Source organism: Palaemon carinicauda, chromosome 20 (assembly GCF_036898095.1).
Source record: "Palaemon carinicauda isolate YSFRI2023 chromosome 20, ASM3689809v2, whole genome shotgun sequence".
Classification (NCBI taxonomy): domain Eukaryota; kingdom Metazoa; phylum Arthropoda; class Malacostraca; order Decapoda; family Palaemonidae; genus Palaemon; species Palaemon carinicauda.
This window is the reverse complement of record NC_090744.1, coordinates 79,952,109-79,969,728: the sequence shown is the minus strand read 5'-3', so window position 1 is coordinate 79,969,728 and position 17,620 is coordinate 79,952,109.

Sequence of the window (17,620 nt, the reverse complement as noted above, 5' to 3'; positions counted from 1 at the left end):
ACCTCCTGGGGCAGAACTCACCATCACCAGCCACCCATATAGCCAAAATTATTCAGCTCTTTTAACAACTGTTAGTGACCAATGTCACTCTCCTGTAACCTACCATAGATGGCTCTCCACGGAACGTGAATCTACTAAGTGGTCTTTTGCTACAACGCCTACCCGAATCTATATGCGCCACCATCCATGATGTCAATACATTGCCCCTGAAGGACCTGACGACCAAAGTCGATGGTTTTATGGACAGCCACTTCATCACCTTCAATACTGACATCAACACCTCTACTCCTGATGAAGAGCATAACCATTCAACTCCGACTGAAGGACACAGATGCCTGCCCTGTGACATGCTGGAGCAGCAACAAAACTGCCCACCACCCACATATGCCGCCCCATGCTCACACCCCAACCAATGAATGACCTCTACAGCCATTTACTGATGCCCATCACACGCTATTATGCTACTACTACTCCAGATTTGGTTGTCAGAGGCCAAAAAATTATAAGTATGCTATCGCTTGTGGTGGTGTCCTCCCTGTCACTAATCTTTTCTTTTTACATGATGCAGGTACTAATAGGCAGTTTTTGGCAGACACTGGTGCTAGCCGTTCCTTTTTACCGATGTCACTCTTCAGGACACGGCATAAACTTTCTAAGATTACTGATGTGTACCTGGTTGTTGCCAAAGGATCTGAGATCCCCATACTTGTATACAAGATACACGCACCATCGTTTGAGAGTGCCAAATATGATTGGAAGTTTCTGGTTGCCTACATAACATTGCCAATAATCGGTGTAAATTTTCTCGCCCATTTCCACCCCCTGGTTGATGTGGCACAGCAACTTTTAGTCAATGCAGACTCATACTCGTCGACACCCACCTCTTCACGTCATACCCAGAAGTCATCCAAGAAGAACTTTGCCAAATACCCAAGAATCTCGCCAAACTCAATATTTATCACAATATCAAGACAACATGTCCCATAGTGTTTGCCAGATTAAGGCATCTGGCCGCAAATTGTTTGGCAGCCGCTAAATGAACATTCGCTGAAATTAAAGACATGAGGTTTTGCCAAAATTCCTCAAGCCCAAGTTCTTCACCCCTACACATCGTCATGAAAAAGAATGGCCTCCTGGGCCTTTGTGGAGATTGCTGGCGTCTGAACATGCAGACAGAACCGGATCACTAACCTCTCCCCAACAACACCGTCATTATCTCCTACTTAGGTAGTAGGTTGGTCAGGGCACTAGCCACCCATTGAGATACTACTCCTAGAGAGTTATTGGATCCTTTGATCGGCCAGACAGTACTTCCTTAGGCCCTATTTTTGGTTATGGCTCATTTTTTTCTTTGCCTATTCTTTTCACATTTTTCTTTGTCCTCATATACCTGAGAGCACCGAGATAATAAAAAGTTTTTCTTCACTCAAGGGGTTAACTACTACAATGTAATTGTTCAGTGGCTACTTTCCTATTGGTAAGGGTAGAGGAGAATCTTTAGCTATACAGTTTTTCTTCACTCAAAGGGTTAACTACTACAATATAATTGTACAGTGTCTACTTTCCTCTTGGTAAGGGTAGAAGAGAATCTTTAGCTATGTTAAGCAGCTTTTCTAGGAAAAGACACTGCAAAATCAATCCATTATTCTCTAATGTTGGGTAGTGTCATAAACCTCTGTACCATGGTCTTTTATTGTCTTTGGTTACAGTTCTCTTGCCTGAGGATACCCTTTGGCATGCTCTTTCTATCTTGTTTCTCTTCCTCTTGTTTTAATGAAGCTTTTATAGTTTAGTTATGATAGAGAGAACTTAATGTTGTTAATAATATCAAAATAATTTATTTTGATTGTTATTACTTCTCTTCTAGTTTATTTATTTCCTTGTTTCCATTCCTCATTGGACTATTTTTTCCTGTTGGAGCCTTTCACCTTACGGCATCATGCTTTTCCAACTAAGGTTGTAGCTTAGATAATAATAATAATAATAATAATAATAATAATAATAATAATAATAATAATAATAGGTTTTATTGAAAGTTATTGGTGCCCCAGTAGCGTTAATTTGAGCCCAGTTATGTTCATTTTTATCCAAGGTACTTGATGCGTTTTCTATTGGATAATGACTGTACTAATACCATCTTTGCTGCTGTCCACCTGTAAAACAATTTCTTTGCTTTGATCAAAATAAGCTACAACTGATGTATGGGTGACCTTTTCTTTTATCACGGAGAAAGTGCGAGTGCACTCTTAATTCTATTCAAACTTGTTAGTTCTCAGATAGATTCTAAATCATCAGCAAGATATGGTAAAATCCTTGATAGATACTGCACCATTTCACAAAGCCTCCAAATTCCTGAAATATCGGTAGGGGCAGGCATTTCTTTAACGGCCTTTACCTTATTCTTATCAACCATCATACCAGATGATTTTAAACGATGCCCCATGAAAGCCATTTCCTTTTTGTATAAACAGACTTCTTTTCATTTAATTTGATCCTTTTATTTTGACAACTCTTCTGTAATGACTGAAGATTTTGTTCGTGATCACGCATTGCATCTTCTTCTTCATTTTTAAAACATACAACCATAATATCATCGGCCACACAGTATACACCCTGAAGTCCCTCTAATTCCGCTTTTAATTTTCGCTGAAATATTTCACAGCTCACCTTCAGCCCGAAAGGTAGACGAGCCCATCGATATCTACCACAAAGGTAATCATTGTTGTTAACTTACTGGATTCCTCATCCAGTCTTATATGCCAAAATGCTTCTTGTACATCCAGTTTGCTATATATCTTCGCATGTTTTAGACTTGGCAGTAAATCCACTAAGATAGGTGATTTGTAATATTCCCTTTTCAGAGCCTTGTTGAGTGGCTAAGGATCGATAAATATTCCTTACTTTACAATTTTTTTTTCTTTTTTTTTTTTTTGTACGAGTGTCATTTGACTAACCCATTAAGTTGGTTCAGTCTCTGGAGTAAAAACTCCTATTTTCACAAGATTGTGTAAGTATTTGAACCATCGATTTTAATGCAACGGATAAACGTCGGCACAGTAGTATTCTTGCTTGTAATGTAGAATTTACATTAAGTTTAGACCCTCCAAGGTCACCAAGGTCGCTGATCTTAAGGTCTCTCTCAATACTTTTTACAAAAGTTTTACCATTGTCAAAAAACAGATACCATTTCTTGACATGTTTTTGAGGCAAGTAAACACATGAGGTCATTCAAAACCACAATGAAGGTTACGCTTGTAATTTATTTATTCTGTTTTTTTTTTCTTTTTTTTTTGGGGGGGGGGTGTTCTTTATCTTCAATGTTGTCTCACAAGTAGATGAAAGCTTAGATTTATTCTACATGGCAAGTTTCACAGATGTTAGTCATACATGATTCCTTTTGACATACCTCTGACCTATTATATTCACACTTGTACCCGTGTCAAAATTAGCAATGCAGTTAATCTACTTGAATTTTTCATTGCTACCAGTGCCATCCACATGTAATGATTGTAGCCTTCATTTGCCTTTTCGTTCTTCTCTTTAACAATTTTACCTTTTTTCTAACACATTACTTTACATGCTTCATAGACTTGTCCCCATGCTGAGAATTTGGATTTTTCAAATTCATGTTTATACCTACAATTTCACCACCTCACAGCATACCTCTCCATATTTTTTGAGTCCGTAAAATCTTTAGTTAAGAAAGCATCTGCAGTTTTGTTTTCCTTACAAGCATTCTCATAACTGACTTAGCAAATCTCTTTAGCATAATTGACTGTTGCTTCATAAGCCCAACATATGTTGACAGCTTTTTCTAATTTTAAGTTTCTTTCTCTAAGTACCAGCTGCTGTAGTTTTCCTGTCACCGATAACACGATTTTCTACATTATCATTCCTTCTTTTTCTTGGAAATTACCTTTATCAGCCCGAACCTTGAGATCAGTCAAAAATTAATTAAAGTGCTGTTTGTGTGCAATTTTACAAAACCTGAGGGACTTTAACACTTCCCTGGTACGAGGACAACAATACTCTTTTAATGTCTTAATTTTATCACCATAATTATCTTTTGTTCCTCTGTTTGAAATTAAACTGGCCAATTATTTCCAAGATTTGTGGTCCTGTACAATGAGGAATGATGTTAACACTAGTGTTCTTCGGTTTGAAAAAAGCTCCCCTTTCTATCATGTAGATGTCCACTTTTTATTCCCTTTTTTGAAGGTATCAGCAAGATTATCATCCAAGAGGTCTAGTGGTGGAGGAAAACGAAACACAGATTCAACCATTTTCTCCAGAAAAGACGATCAGCATTCGGTAACAATTGTCTTTTTTCTTTGAATTCTTTGAATTACAGCTGCCATGGTAAAAATATAAAATCCAGAAAATGCGTCCTATGCTTTATTCCTATTCCTTTAGGATCTCTATATATGCTGAATAAATTTTACATAGTTTATAGTTATAGTAAACAAAATATAAATATAGTATGAGTAATATTACAAAAGATTGGTTACCTATAGTAGAGTAGTTAGATTGTTTTTAGATAACAGTATGTACACAAACAACTAGAGCTAGTTACCATAATCACCCATGAATTCAAAAGACATCCCAAAGACTACCATTGCCAATCCTTGGGGATATACAGATTCAATTACTTTTATTTTGGCCTTTGTAATGCTGGCACCATTTTTGAGTGTCTCATGGATGGCATCTTAGGGGACTTCCCCTTCTGCATATATTACGTGGATAACAAATTTGTGTTCTCTTCATCAAAAGAGAAACTCCTCCATTAGATATGCATTGTTACTAACGACTTACAACAAAACAATGGTATAGTCCTGTATGACAAGTGTTCCTTTGCCACCAATGAAGTATTGTTCTTCGGACACCACATCACTCCTAAAGGCCTCAAGCCCCTCCCTGAGAAGATATCAGTTGTTCAGAACTTCCCACACACCCGCAAACATTATAGCAAGAATTCTTGGTCACGTTAAGCTATTATCTCCGGATCCTGTCAGCTATCTCCACCAATCTTGCCCCCTCTATGCCTCCCTCAAGGGCAAGCCAATAAATATGAAGAGCGGTCGCTTCTGGAAGCCGCCCTCTGAAACGCAAGGAATGCCCTATCTACTAATGTGGCTTTCACTTTTTCCATGCCATATGCCTCTCTCCTTATCTACATCAATGCCAGTGATGCTGCTATTAGTGCAGTACTCGAGTGTATGGCCTTCATCAGTAGAAAACTATCCAAGGTGGAATTCAGCTACTCAACCTTCGACAGCAAATTGTCACTTTTGCCACTTTTCAGAGGGTATGTCCTTCATCATTCACACGGACCACATGCCCTTGGTGGAGGCCTTCTATTGACAGGCTGACACCTGGTCTGCCCCTCATCACTGACTTCTCTCTGCCGTGGCTGAAGGCAAAGAAACATATTTACTGCCATTTAAATGGGATTGGATTACAATGCCTTTGCAGAAGCACCAAGGATACAATCTAGAGTACCAAGCCTGCAGGATATCCTGCAAATACCACAGTACGGAAGATGTCGCCCTCAATGACTCTAACACCACCCTCCTCTGTGGCACCAGTACTAGTAGGCCACGGTCGAGGATACCTCCCACCATGTATTGACAGGTGTTTGATTTAATCCATGGCCTCTTACATCACTCGCACTAATATACTGCACAGCTACTGAAGATGTAGTTTATTTGGCACAGTATTACTAATGATGCTAAGGATTAGGTCTACGCCTGTACTTCATGCAACACTTCAAAAGTACATCGACACATAGATTCAGGAATTGTCACCATTCTTCAACCGAAACATAATTTTGCTCACGTTCACGTCGATGTACTAGGTCCCCTATCCACATCAGAAGAATACTGTTACCTGTTGACAGTCATTGACCTCTACACTAGTTGACCTGAAGCTATCCGCATGCAAACTGCACTATCTGCCTCTTCTATATCCACCTTATTCTCAGTGTAGATAGCAAGCTTTGGTATGCCTAAGCATATTAATTGTAACAGGGGTACCACATTCACCTCTCAATTTTTGACATCATTAATGATTCCTGAGCATCACCCTACATAAGACAACCACCTACAACTCAGCAGCCAACGGAATGGTTGGACGAATTTATCTCACCCTCAAAGCTGATATGACTCCAACTGGTTTACTTTGCTTCCCTGGGTCACCCTTGGATTAAGGACCATTCTTAAGAACGCCCTTAATGTCTCAACAGCTGAAATGGTGTATGGTGACCTGTTGTTCGTCCCTGCTGAATTTTTCCCTTCTGCAACCTCCTCCAACAATATCTAGTGCCTATGTTACATTGTGGAAAAGTTTAGTCCCTGCTGTCAGAATGAAAAGGCCTTAGCGGAACAACATGTAGCTAAAGATTTAACCATTTACCCAAACACATATCTTCGTGCACAACGACACTTACTAAAAATATTAAAAGATTTTAATAGAGAAAGCAAAAATGTAAGAATTTAAATTGATATAAGTAAAATTAAGATAATCTTTTATGAAAATGTAGAGACAACTAATAGGAGGTAAGGATGAAGCTTGAGAAATTGTAATGAATATACATACTTAGTACAAAGAGTAAGTGTTACCCCAGAACACGAGACTGAAATTAAAAGAAGGTTGAGAGTGGGATGGAGAACTTTCGGAAACAAAATGGGTTTAGGAAAATTAAAGTAACTTTCTCTAAAAAGAAAAGTATTTCATCAGATGGTCCTTCCAGTTTTAACTTATGTATCAGAAACTTGGAACCTTAATAAAGGCTTCAAAAATAAGCTAGCTACAACACAGAGAGCTATGGAAAGAATAATGATAGCAATAACACTAAAATATTTAAGAAGAATAACATGGATATGAGAGTAAACTAAAATAGATTGATTGATTGATTTAAAGTTTTCAGGCATAACTAAATTAGAGGATACTTTAAGAACTTGTAAGAAAAAGAAATGCTCATGGGCAGGACACGTAATAGGAATGGCTGATAATAGATGGACATTAGGAATACCATAATGGGTTCCTAGAGATTGCTATATTGAGCCTGAATAGCATAGCTCTGAATGCCTAGGTCTTTCTTGCCCGTCTGAAACGAAGAAAGGGGAGAAGCGCCGACCTATTGGACGATGCCAATAGGCGTCTGTAAGATCTATGGAGATGGTGTAGGCCCCTTGGGGTTGTAGGGTCCGTATTTAAGAGGTAGTAAGCATATGGAACCTGTTCAGAAGGAATTTGTTTAGTGAGAACAAGTCCAGAATAGTTTGAAGAGTGTTTGAATCTTTTTTTGGCACGCAGAATATTACCCCTTGAACGTTCATGGATTTTTTGCAATGAATGACTCCCTTCCGGAGAAGATTCTGTACATAATCCTCCTAGAATGGGGTTGTGGGCTGGAAGATCCTCAAAAACTGGGGTGGTTTTTATCTCCATTTCCATCCTAGTCCTTTTGTGACTCTGCTGTGAGCTTAGGAATCAAACTTCTATCGATCCCTGAGCAGGTTAAGTCGTCCTCCTACCGGTACCTCCTCATTGTGATTGTGAGGGATCTGCATCTTTCACCGCCTTGCCTCTACTTCGTCGGCCTCTAGACTAACTACCCTTTCCAGACTTTCCCATGCCACTGGTGCTCTTTTTGTGAGCTCTGACAGGGTTAAATGTAGTGGTGGCTCTCTCATATACTGGGTTGAAGGCTGGAAATTATAATGCAAACTGCTGGGGAACTGTGTACACGGGGGATGGTGGTAACTGAGGCTGTTGTGGCAGGAAAGAATTTCCTTCCCTTAAAGTGTCCTCTGGGCTTCTTGCCCTTGGATCGAGGACCTTCATCAGGGGCAAATTTCCTTTTAGAGGACATACCTAACTTCTCTGTAAGGCTCATATTCCCCTGAGCTGCTTTGTCCATGACTTCCTTAACAAATTTTTTGGGGAAGAGGTATTTCCCCCTGATATTGGATTCTATCAGATTCAAGCTTCATGCCTGATCGTAGCAGCGGTCAGGACGTACTCTCTACATGCTCTTCTGCTTCGAAGAAAGCATGGAGATTTCTATGAATGGGGGCGAGGTGAATCTTTGCCAACACTGGGAAGAGATCAGATATGGGATTCCAATGAGCATCTCTAGATTGAATTGGAAGGTCAAAAATGCAGATAGTCTCTCTTTATCCTACAATTTTCCCCTCACAAGGGATTCGGGAATTCTAGGCAGTCCTCATTAAACTGCTTACCTCCGATGTCTTTTTCTAGTTTTCCAACAGTAAAAGTTTGTTGCACATCCTCCTGTATGTCCAAATCATAAGGAAGGGGTAGGGAGAAAGGTTTGCACTCCTCTAGCACTGACAATGGTCTACCCTCACTACTGCTTTCTTTACAGCCTCTAAGCTTTTGTAGGCAAATGGACAGGCAGTATTCTGGGAGCTACAAAGGTGGCCTGCTTCCTTCCGAAAGCAAAAAGTTGATATTAGTGAATTTGGCAGTCTTTAGCTCCTTAACCAAAAGAGGCCGAGTCTTACTGTGGTCCAGGATGATCGTTTCCTTAGGGATCATATCATCCCTAATGGAGCTTCCAAGTTAAGCCTTACATAACAGTAAGGATTGCTATCAATTGATGGGAAGAATTCTAAGTCCGAGACTGGCTTGAAACCCAAACCTCTCCGATATGGAGATACCCTTCACTTAAGGTCATATGCCCAGCATAACACCTAGGGTTCTTAACTGTGCATTCAAGTAGGATCGAAACTGGGGGAGCATTGGAAGTAGGTTCCTATTGTAGAGCTTCTATTCTCGCCATTAGGTCTGCTTGGGAACGTTCATATTTGGTGTTTAGGTTTTCCATGAAGGCTTCAATGGATGCCATAAATTCCATTTACCCTGAAAACAAAGGTTTATCCGGCATAGGAACAGGTTTTGGAAACCCGTGGTTAATTCTCTGGGAGTATCACTGTAGCCAAATATTCCTTAGAAAGCTGCCTAAAGGAACCTTCCATCAGGACGACATGGTGTGGAGGATTTATTTTTGCTTTATTTTTATTTTTTGTTTTGCCAAATCCTGTGTGAGAGAGAGAGAGAGAGAGAGAGAGAGAGAGAGAGAGAGAGAGAGAGAGAGAGAGAGAGAGAGAGAGAGAGAGATATTGTGTCAGCGAGCGAAAGTAGTTAAGTTAACGATCGTTTGTGGTGAGGAAGACTGTTGGTATAAATGAGATTGTTTGTTTATGTTTTAGTTAGGTTACGACAGTGGTGAATGTCTTGGGTGAATGCTTATTTGGATTTGACTGCTGTAACCGTCAGTTGTGTGAACGCTGGATTTATTATTTTTCTTTACCAGCGAGGAAGTGATTATTGATTTTCTGAGCCGGGATTCCTCCTTTGGAGAGACCGAATTGTTAGAAAGTGGATTTATTGTTGATGACCTGGCCTGTATTACGATTTTGTTTGGACTGCTTTTGGATTGCTGAACCGATGATGACCTGGCCTTTGTATTTGGATTGTTGATGATGATGATGATAATGATGATGATGGGGATGATGACTAACAATCAATTCAGCGTGGCAGTTGTGGCAAATTGCCACCCAGTGTAATCTGTTGACAACAAAGCTGTGATTGTGGTAGTTGCCGTAAAAGACAGTCGGCTTTGTGTTGGTGTCCATAAAATATTTATACAAGATAATTCATATATATATTTATTTTTGGTTTTGGTGTGTGGGGTAATTTTAAGTCTGTTAGGGTTTTTGCGGGTTATATGAATGGTGCTTTTGGTAATTATATATTATATTATTTGGTGTTAAGTTTTGATTAGTTTTAAGTGTTGGTAATTTGATTGTGGATGGTTATTGATTTATTTATTATAGTTTGTAAGAATATAGTGTTAAGGATATGTTTTGTTTTTATTTTTGTCCTTTTGTCCAAGAGTCCCGCTGCTGATAACGTAAGGGAAAGTTTGTTTTGTGGAGACCATTGTAAGTAAGTAAGATTCAAGGGTGTGGGGGTTGTTTTTGCAACATCCCGCCACAATGGCCATATCACCCAAAAATAGATTTTTCACTTTGCTCAAAATCCGTTTTATAACAGTATGTGTGTTTTTAGATTATTGTGTGAGTGCCTTTTCAAAATGATCTAATTCCGAATGGGTTATTATTCCTATCCAATCACCTATAATATCACCTATCTAATTAGCGCATTGTCTCTTCTTAATTCCCTTGGCGACGATAAATGCCTTGAACCAGTCCAACAAACTATGAAGAGTCCTATGTACATTCGCTTGAATTGTATGAATATTAGTTGTGGCAACATGATTCGTGAACCATTCTAATTTGACCTAAAATTCTCCTACATAGTCGAATTTAACTAAGTGCTCGTTCATTAGAGTAACGTTACATTATATAAGTACGCCATGAGTGTCACATCCGAATGATGATTTAGAATTACCAAAATATCACTTTTTTATGCGCACTTCACAATTTGCACATATGATGGCTAATGCTAAGCACACCACAGAAAAAGCATGATAATATCCTATCTTCCCCATTTCCTAACTAACTAATAATTTCTCCAAACTCATCATTTTTTTAAAGGGGAAAGTATCCCCCCGTCTCTCTCTCTCTCCCTCTCTCTCTCTCTCTCTCTCTCTCTCTCTCTCTCTCTCTCTCTCTCTCTCTCTCTCTCTCTCTCTCTCTCTTGCTCATTACCAATATCCCTTCAGTGTGGAATAAAAGATGGGGTTCACATTCTTATAATGTTTGCAAACTCACCAGCTGACCAAATCTTTAGAATCCAAAACTGGGTAAAAGACCGACACATTTTTGTTGTCAGACGCTGTCAACAAGTTTTTTGGCACAGTTTTCACAACTGAGGAATGTAAGTCATACACATTGCCTTTCACAATACCGTTAACTGTTATTCTATCAGGATTTAGATTTATTCCATGAAAAGGAAGAACAAATGTAAATTTGAGTTCTGCTAATGACTATTTGAATGACATGCAGTTGTATTTTAAATCTTCGACTACAAATCTGAATATTCCTATTGCAGGCTACCTTCAAGAATTTATCCGTGACCTTAAAAGCCCATTTGTTCGTATTGGTGACCTAAGCTAGAAATTCATCAATGTTATGGACAGGTAGTTTTTCCTTCTTTTGTGAATACTTCATATGCAAATTTGGATCCTGACCAAACACTAAATAATATTGGGTATTGCCAATGCTCTCAATTATGCAGTATTTAAAGCAAACTCTGGGGTTTCCAACATATATGACTATATGCTAAGGTTATTTACTATCAGGAATTTAAGAATACTGATAAAAACTCATCTTTTTAGTCTACTAATCCATTGGAGCTAGGCCTATAGGCAAGAATAGGAAAATGCCAGATGCTGTACAACTCAGATATGTGACTGAATATTTCGTTAACGAATTCTGTCCAATGATCCGAAATAATTTCTCCCGAAGCACCAAATGTCTCATCAGAATGCTGTAAGGGCCTTGTATAATTTTTTGTGTATTTATCTATTATATTCCGCACGAACTTGTATATAGTTCTCACATCTACTCAAAACAAAAGATATTTGTGCCCTTCATATGAAGTAGGTAAGGGCCCTATCAAATCAATATGTACTCACCTCCACTTCTCGCTAACTAGGGGGCCATACATGGGCAAACAAAAGGAGTCTGAGGCTCATTTATTGATGTTTGCTACTCCTACGTGTTTGATACCAAGGATGTGATAAGGTCACCGCTTTCCTCACAAAGGACATTGGCAAGACTATGCAATAGATTACCTTATTTCTTTTTAAATCACTTAGATATAAAATCTCGTCTTCAATTACAAATTTACTTGGCGGTAATGAAATACCGGAGGGAAATTTATCAGTTTCCTCCCTAAGATAAGATTTGACTTTATTCCAGAAGGAGTCATAATTTTGCACCCTAATCAGATATGAGACCTCTTACGCCATACCTTAATGCTGAACGTCATGCGCTGTAAGGATAGGGTCAATCAGATTCTCAAAGGTCACATCATTCATACTATGAATGAGTTAGTGAGTTCTTTCAGTCTCCCAGTCTGTCTAGCTGATGCTCATTCTGAGGGTAGGACCTCACTATGTCTGGCTCGAGCGAAGGCGCGCGCCCATACAACATTGACCTCGTTATTACGGTAGCAGGGCATGATAATGCTTCTGCGGCCCTATTAGTGCAGCCAGGAATATACTCAAAGCCTACAATATCAAATTCAAGTAATGACTCTAACCACCTCGCTTGAGGACTTGATAAATCTGGCTTTTTATAAATGTATGAAAAACGTTAATGATCAGATTTAATATGAATTCAATGCTTCACTGAAATTAGGGATTTTTTCCTAATACCTACTTAATTGCAAGTCTCTTTATCAACCACCAAATAACGTTTAAGGTCCCTTTATGCTAGTGAAGTGAGAGCTACAGGGTGGGGAATTCCATTATCATCTAATTGTTCAATTACTCACCAATAGCTACATCACTAGAATCAGAAGTTACTAAAAGCTCACAAGGGAATTTAGAACCAATGAACAAATTAACTTCGGATAATTCTCGTTTCAACTGCTGGAATGAAATTTCTCATTCTCGAGAAAATTCAAAGTTCTCCTTTTTTCTGAGTTTATCTAAGGGTTATGAGATCTGACCAAAAATTTTGGTAGAACGTCTATAATATGACACTAAGTCTAAAATGAGCAAACTCGTTTACTTGTTCTTGGACGAGGATATTCCTTAATCACCTGCACTTTCTCTATCATTGGGCTTAATCCTTTGGTACTGATTATGTGGAAGAGTTGACACTTATCTAAGGTGTCCTTCAAATTATGCCGTCGCTTGGCTTCCAAGTATTCAATAAAATCAGCAATCTGTTCTTTTAAAGTATATCCTAGAATTATCATGTAATTTAAATGGATCAATACAGCGCTTCCTAGTGTACCGTATTTGTTCCATACACGCTCGTACACTGCAATGGTTTTGATTTTATATCTTATCACTCACTCTGCTGTTAGACCAATCTGTGCTATCAGACTAGTTCATGCCTGATCATGTTTGAATTTGTGTAAGGTTCTTTTTTACAAGTGGCTGTATATGAATATAATGATTATTCAATAAAGTTCAGTTGCATTCATCTTGCCTCTCAGTTAAAACCTAACTACTCTCTTGCACATTGATGACTAGTGGAGTGAGCACTCTCTCTAGCCTAGCCTCTCACTTCTGTGCTCTACTGTTTGAAGATGCCACTTTCCGAACCTCCCTTTTCGACACACGCCGTCTCAATGAAACTGCCTCCATTTGCCAGCAGAGATGCCTTTGCCTGGTTGCAGTGGGCTTAAGTCCAGTTCTGTAAAAAGTGTGTGATTCAGTCAAGCACCAAAACAGACTATGTTCTCGTGGCGATCCACAAGGACACTTCGAGAGTAAGGGGGTACCTCAGTAGCGTACGACACCCTGAAAACATACCCCATGAAGCAGTACTTGCCATCGCCTGCCAATCAGAGAGCCAAACTTTTTCAGCTCTCTCAACAACCGTTGGGAATTGGGATCCAAAAGGCTTCGCTTGCACTCAGAGAAATGACCAGATTGCTCTCATCGTGAGATAAATCTACTTTGTCCCCTTTGGATACGACACTTACTCAAGCCAGTTGTGCTGCCATACGCGATGTTGATATTTTGCCCATGAACAATCTGATGACCAAAGTCGACTCCCTTATGGACAGCCACTTCACCATTTTCAAGACGTCTATCAACGCCACCATTCCTAACGACCACTATTCAACATCGGCCAAAGCTGATATGTTTGAGGTAGGATACAGATGACCATGCCATGACGTGCTGAGGCGACCACAAAGCCTCCCACCACACACCACTCACTCAAGCTCTAACCAACAACCTCTACTGCCACTTACTGATGGCCATCGGTCACAGTTATTTTACTACCACTCAAGCTTCGGGGCTGCTGTAAAGAAATGTGCGAATGATTGTCAGTGGCCAAAGAATGTGCAAGTTGGCCATTGTTTGTGGACTGTCATTAATCTTTTCTATTTACATAATACAAGTAGAGGCATGCATTTTTTGATATACATTGGTGCTTGTTATTCTCTTCTGACAAGGCCACTCACTATGACATGACTTAGTCTGTCTCTGTCTGCCGACGTCCGCTTAGTAGAGGCCAACGGATCTGCGAATCCCTCCCATGGCTACGAGAACCTCACATTACTGTTTGGAAGTGACAAATATCCTTGGAAGTTTCTTGCTGCTGTCACATTATTAATCCTTGGCGTTCATTTCCTCTTATATTACCATCTCCTGGTCAATGTATCTCACTGCCGGCAAATCAATGCAGGCTCTTACTCATCAACACCTGTTCAACACAACTCTTTAACCTACCTCTCCAACATTGCTCTCTACATCTGCACACCAATGGATGCCTATGCCAAACTCCTCAAATCGTACCCGGAAGTCTTGCGTCCAAAACTTTGCCAAATGCCAACAGTTCCTGCCTTACACTGGATCCATCAACATATCAAGACAACGCGGTTCCCCGTTATTTGCCAGATTTTGGCGTCTGGCACTGGATAGTTTGGCAGCCTCCAAATAAAAGTTTGCCAAAATGGAAGAAATGAGCCTTTGCCAAAAAGGCCTCCAGCCCATGTTCGTCACCCTAACACATCATCCTGAAGAAAAATGGCTCCTTGTATCCATGTGGGAATTACAGGCATTTGAGCATGCAGACAGAACCGGATCACTATCCCCTCCCAAACATCGGGAAAGTGACCTCCTACTTGCACAACACGTAGGTTTTTTTCCAAACTCGATCTCCTGAAGGGTATTATCAGGTGTCCATGAACCCATAAGACATCACCAAGAATGCCATCAATGTCCCCTTCAGTACATACACATTAAATTACTCCTGCTTTGGCATTCGTAATGCTGAGGCCACTTTTTAACATAATATGGATGGAATCTTAAGGGACCTCTTTTCCTCTGTATGTTATGTGGACGACATACTTGTGTTCTCTTCCTCCAAAGATGAATACCTCCTTCACCTACACACCGTGCTCGACCACCTACATCAGAATGTCCTTGTAGTCCACTATAATAAGTGTACCTTTGGTACCAACGAAGTATCGTTCTTAGGTCACCACATCACTTCTGAAGGAGTTCGTCCTCTCCATGAGAAGGTAGCACCCCTTCAGTGCTTCCTCATGCCCTCCACCGTTAAAGCACTGCAAGAATTCTTGGGCATGATCAATTATTATCATCGTTTCCTGCCAGCAGTTACCAATATTCTTGCCACCCTTTACGACTCCCTCATGGGCAAACCAAAAGAGCTGAAGTGCGGTCCCCTTCAAAAAGTGGCATTCGGCAAGGCAATGAATGCCCTCTCAACTGTTGCTGCTCTATTTTTTACAGTATCATATGCACCTCTCCGTCGCCCCACCGATCCCAGGGACCTCGCTATTGGTGCAGTACTCGACCAGGTGATCAACGGCTTGCCTTAACCATTGGACTTCTTGAGTAAAAAACTGTCCAAGGCACGATCTGGCTACTCTTCCTTCGATCACAGATTGATGGCGGTGCACTTGGCTGTCTGTCACGTTTGCCAATTCTTCGAATGCATGCCCTTCATCATTCGCACGGACCATATGCCTCTGGAGCACGCCTTTACCTGACAGTCCGACTCCTGATCTGCATGTCAATGCCGACATTTCTTTGCCATGGCTGAATACAATTACACCCTTCAACACATCCCTGGGAGAATGAATACTGTTGCTAATACCCTGTCAAGAAACCCATTGGCTGCCATTCATTTGGGATCCCATTTCAATACCTTGGCAGAAGCCCAACGAAAAGATACAAAGTACCAAGCATATAGGACATCCTGCACATCCGTACCTTGAGAAGACATACCTCTCGATGAATCCGCCACCCTCCTCTGTGATGTTAGTACTTATAGACTTATACTGGGGATACCTGGTCCTATGTGCCGATAGGTGTTTGATTAGTTGGCAGTAATTGATATGGAGGATTTTCAGGAATATGCTTGCGCCTGTATTTCATACCGAAATTCAAAAGTACTCGACTTCAGCGTCGCCTTGCCCACATTCATGTCGACATTGTTGGTCCCTTATCACATCAAAAGGACATCATTGCCTATTTAGTCATCGACTGCTCCAGTTGTTGACCTGAAGCCATTTCCATTGAAACTGCAACGTCCACCTCATATACATCTGCATTACTCTAGGTTGGATAGCGAGATTTGGTATCCATAAGCATATTACCTCTGACAGGGTTACCACTTTTACAGCTCAGCTGTGGACATCATTAGCAAATCTCCTTGGTATAACTCTACATCAGGCAACCGCCTACAACCATGCTGCCAACTAAAAGGTTAAACATCGTCATCACACCCTCAAAGAAGCTTTGATGTCTAACTGGTTTACTAAGATTTATGGGGTCCTCCTGGGAGTAAGGAGCACTCCCAAAGAAACCCTGGATATCATGACAGTTGAAATGGTGTATCGTCATCCCTGCCAAATTTCCTCCTATAATCTCCTGGTCCTCTGTCTTGTTGTGGGGAAATTTGCTCATTGCCGCCATACATACAAATCCAGAGTGAAGCAATACATACCAACAAAATTACTTAAGGCATGGTACATTTTCCTGTGTAAAAATACCAGCAAACCACTGCTAACAACCACCACCCTTTACTTGGGCCCTTTCCTTGTGCTCCGTTGAACAATGAAGACATTCTTACTGAACATTTGTCACAAAGATGACTGGGTCTCCACCTTAAAACTACTTATCACCAGCAAGATGACCCACCTACAGTAATCCTCTCAAGAACATGGTGCCCCATTTCAAATATATATCTTTTTCATGGGGAGAGATATATACCGCACGTGTTTCACACACTTTTACACTGTAACGGTATTTCCTTTTTTATTTTATACCTTGCTATACACTTCACTGTTAACAAAACTGCTTCATGCTTGTCTTTCATAAATTGATGTGTTAGAGTTTTTGCAACTTTCTTTCATTGAATGTTCTTGTATATAAGCTCGCTGTGTGGTGAAATAAAGTTAGTTGCATAAACCTTGCTTCTCAGTTACAACCTAACTGCTCGCTCCCAAAAGTTTCGTATGAAGCAGAATTTATAAATGCCAGGTAATTTCTTATTTTTTGGGGGCGTCTCATTTAATTCTGGTTTGCCAAGACTATTTTCTTTCTCACGGTCCAACGTCTTTCTAAGGTCGCTGCATCTATGATGTCGATGAAGGTTCAATGGAATAGTATCTTTTCCCTTCTACGGGAACCATGTACTGAAAGACTGGTATGTGTTAGATCAATGGGAAAGAACTTACTTTATCCTTCCACTGTTCATCTCATCTTCGCTGCTATTTAAATTCGGCCTCCTCTTCTATATAACTGTTGTGTATTTCATGTTCGTTGCCCTCCTATCATGGGCTTTCTCCTTCTTCGGGAGACATAATTTCCTCTTCTGCTTGTTCTAGACAGGGATTTATTCGTCCATGATAATCCTCTTTCAGAGTAAGCACTATGTTTTTGTGGCTCATTTTTTAAAAGAAGAATTGT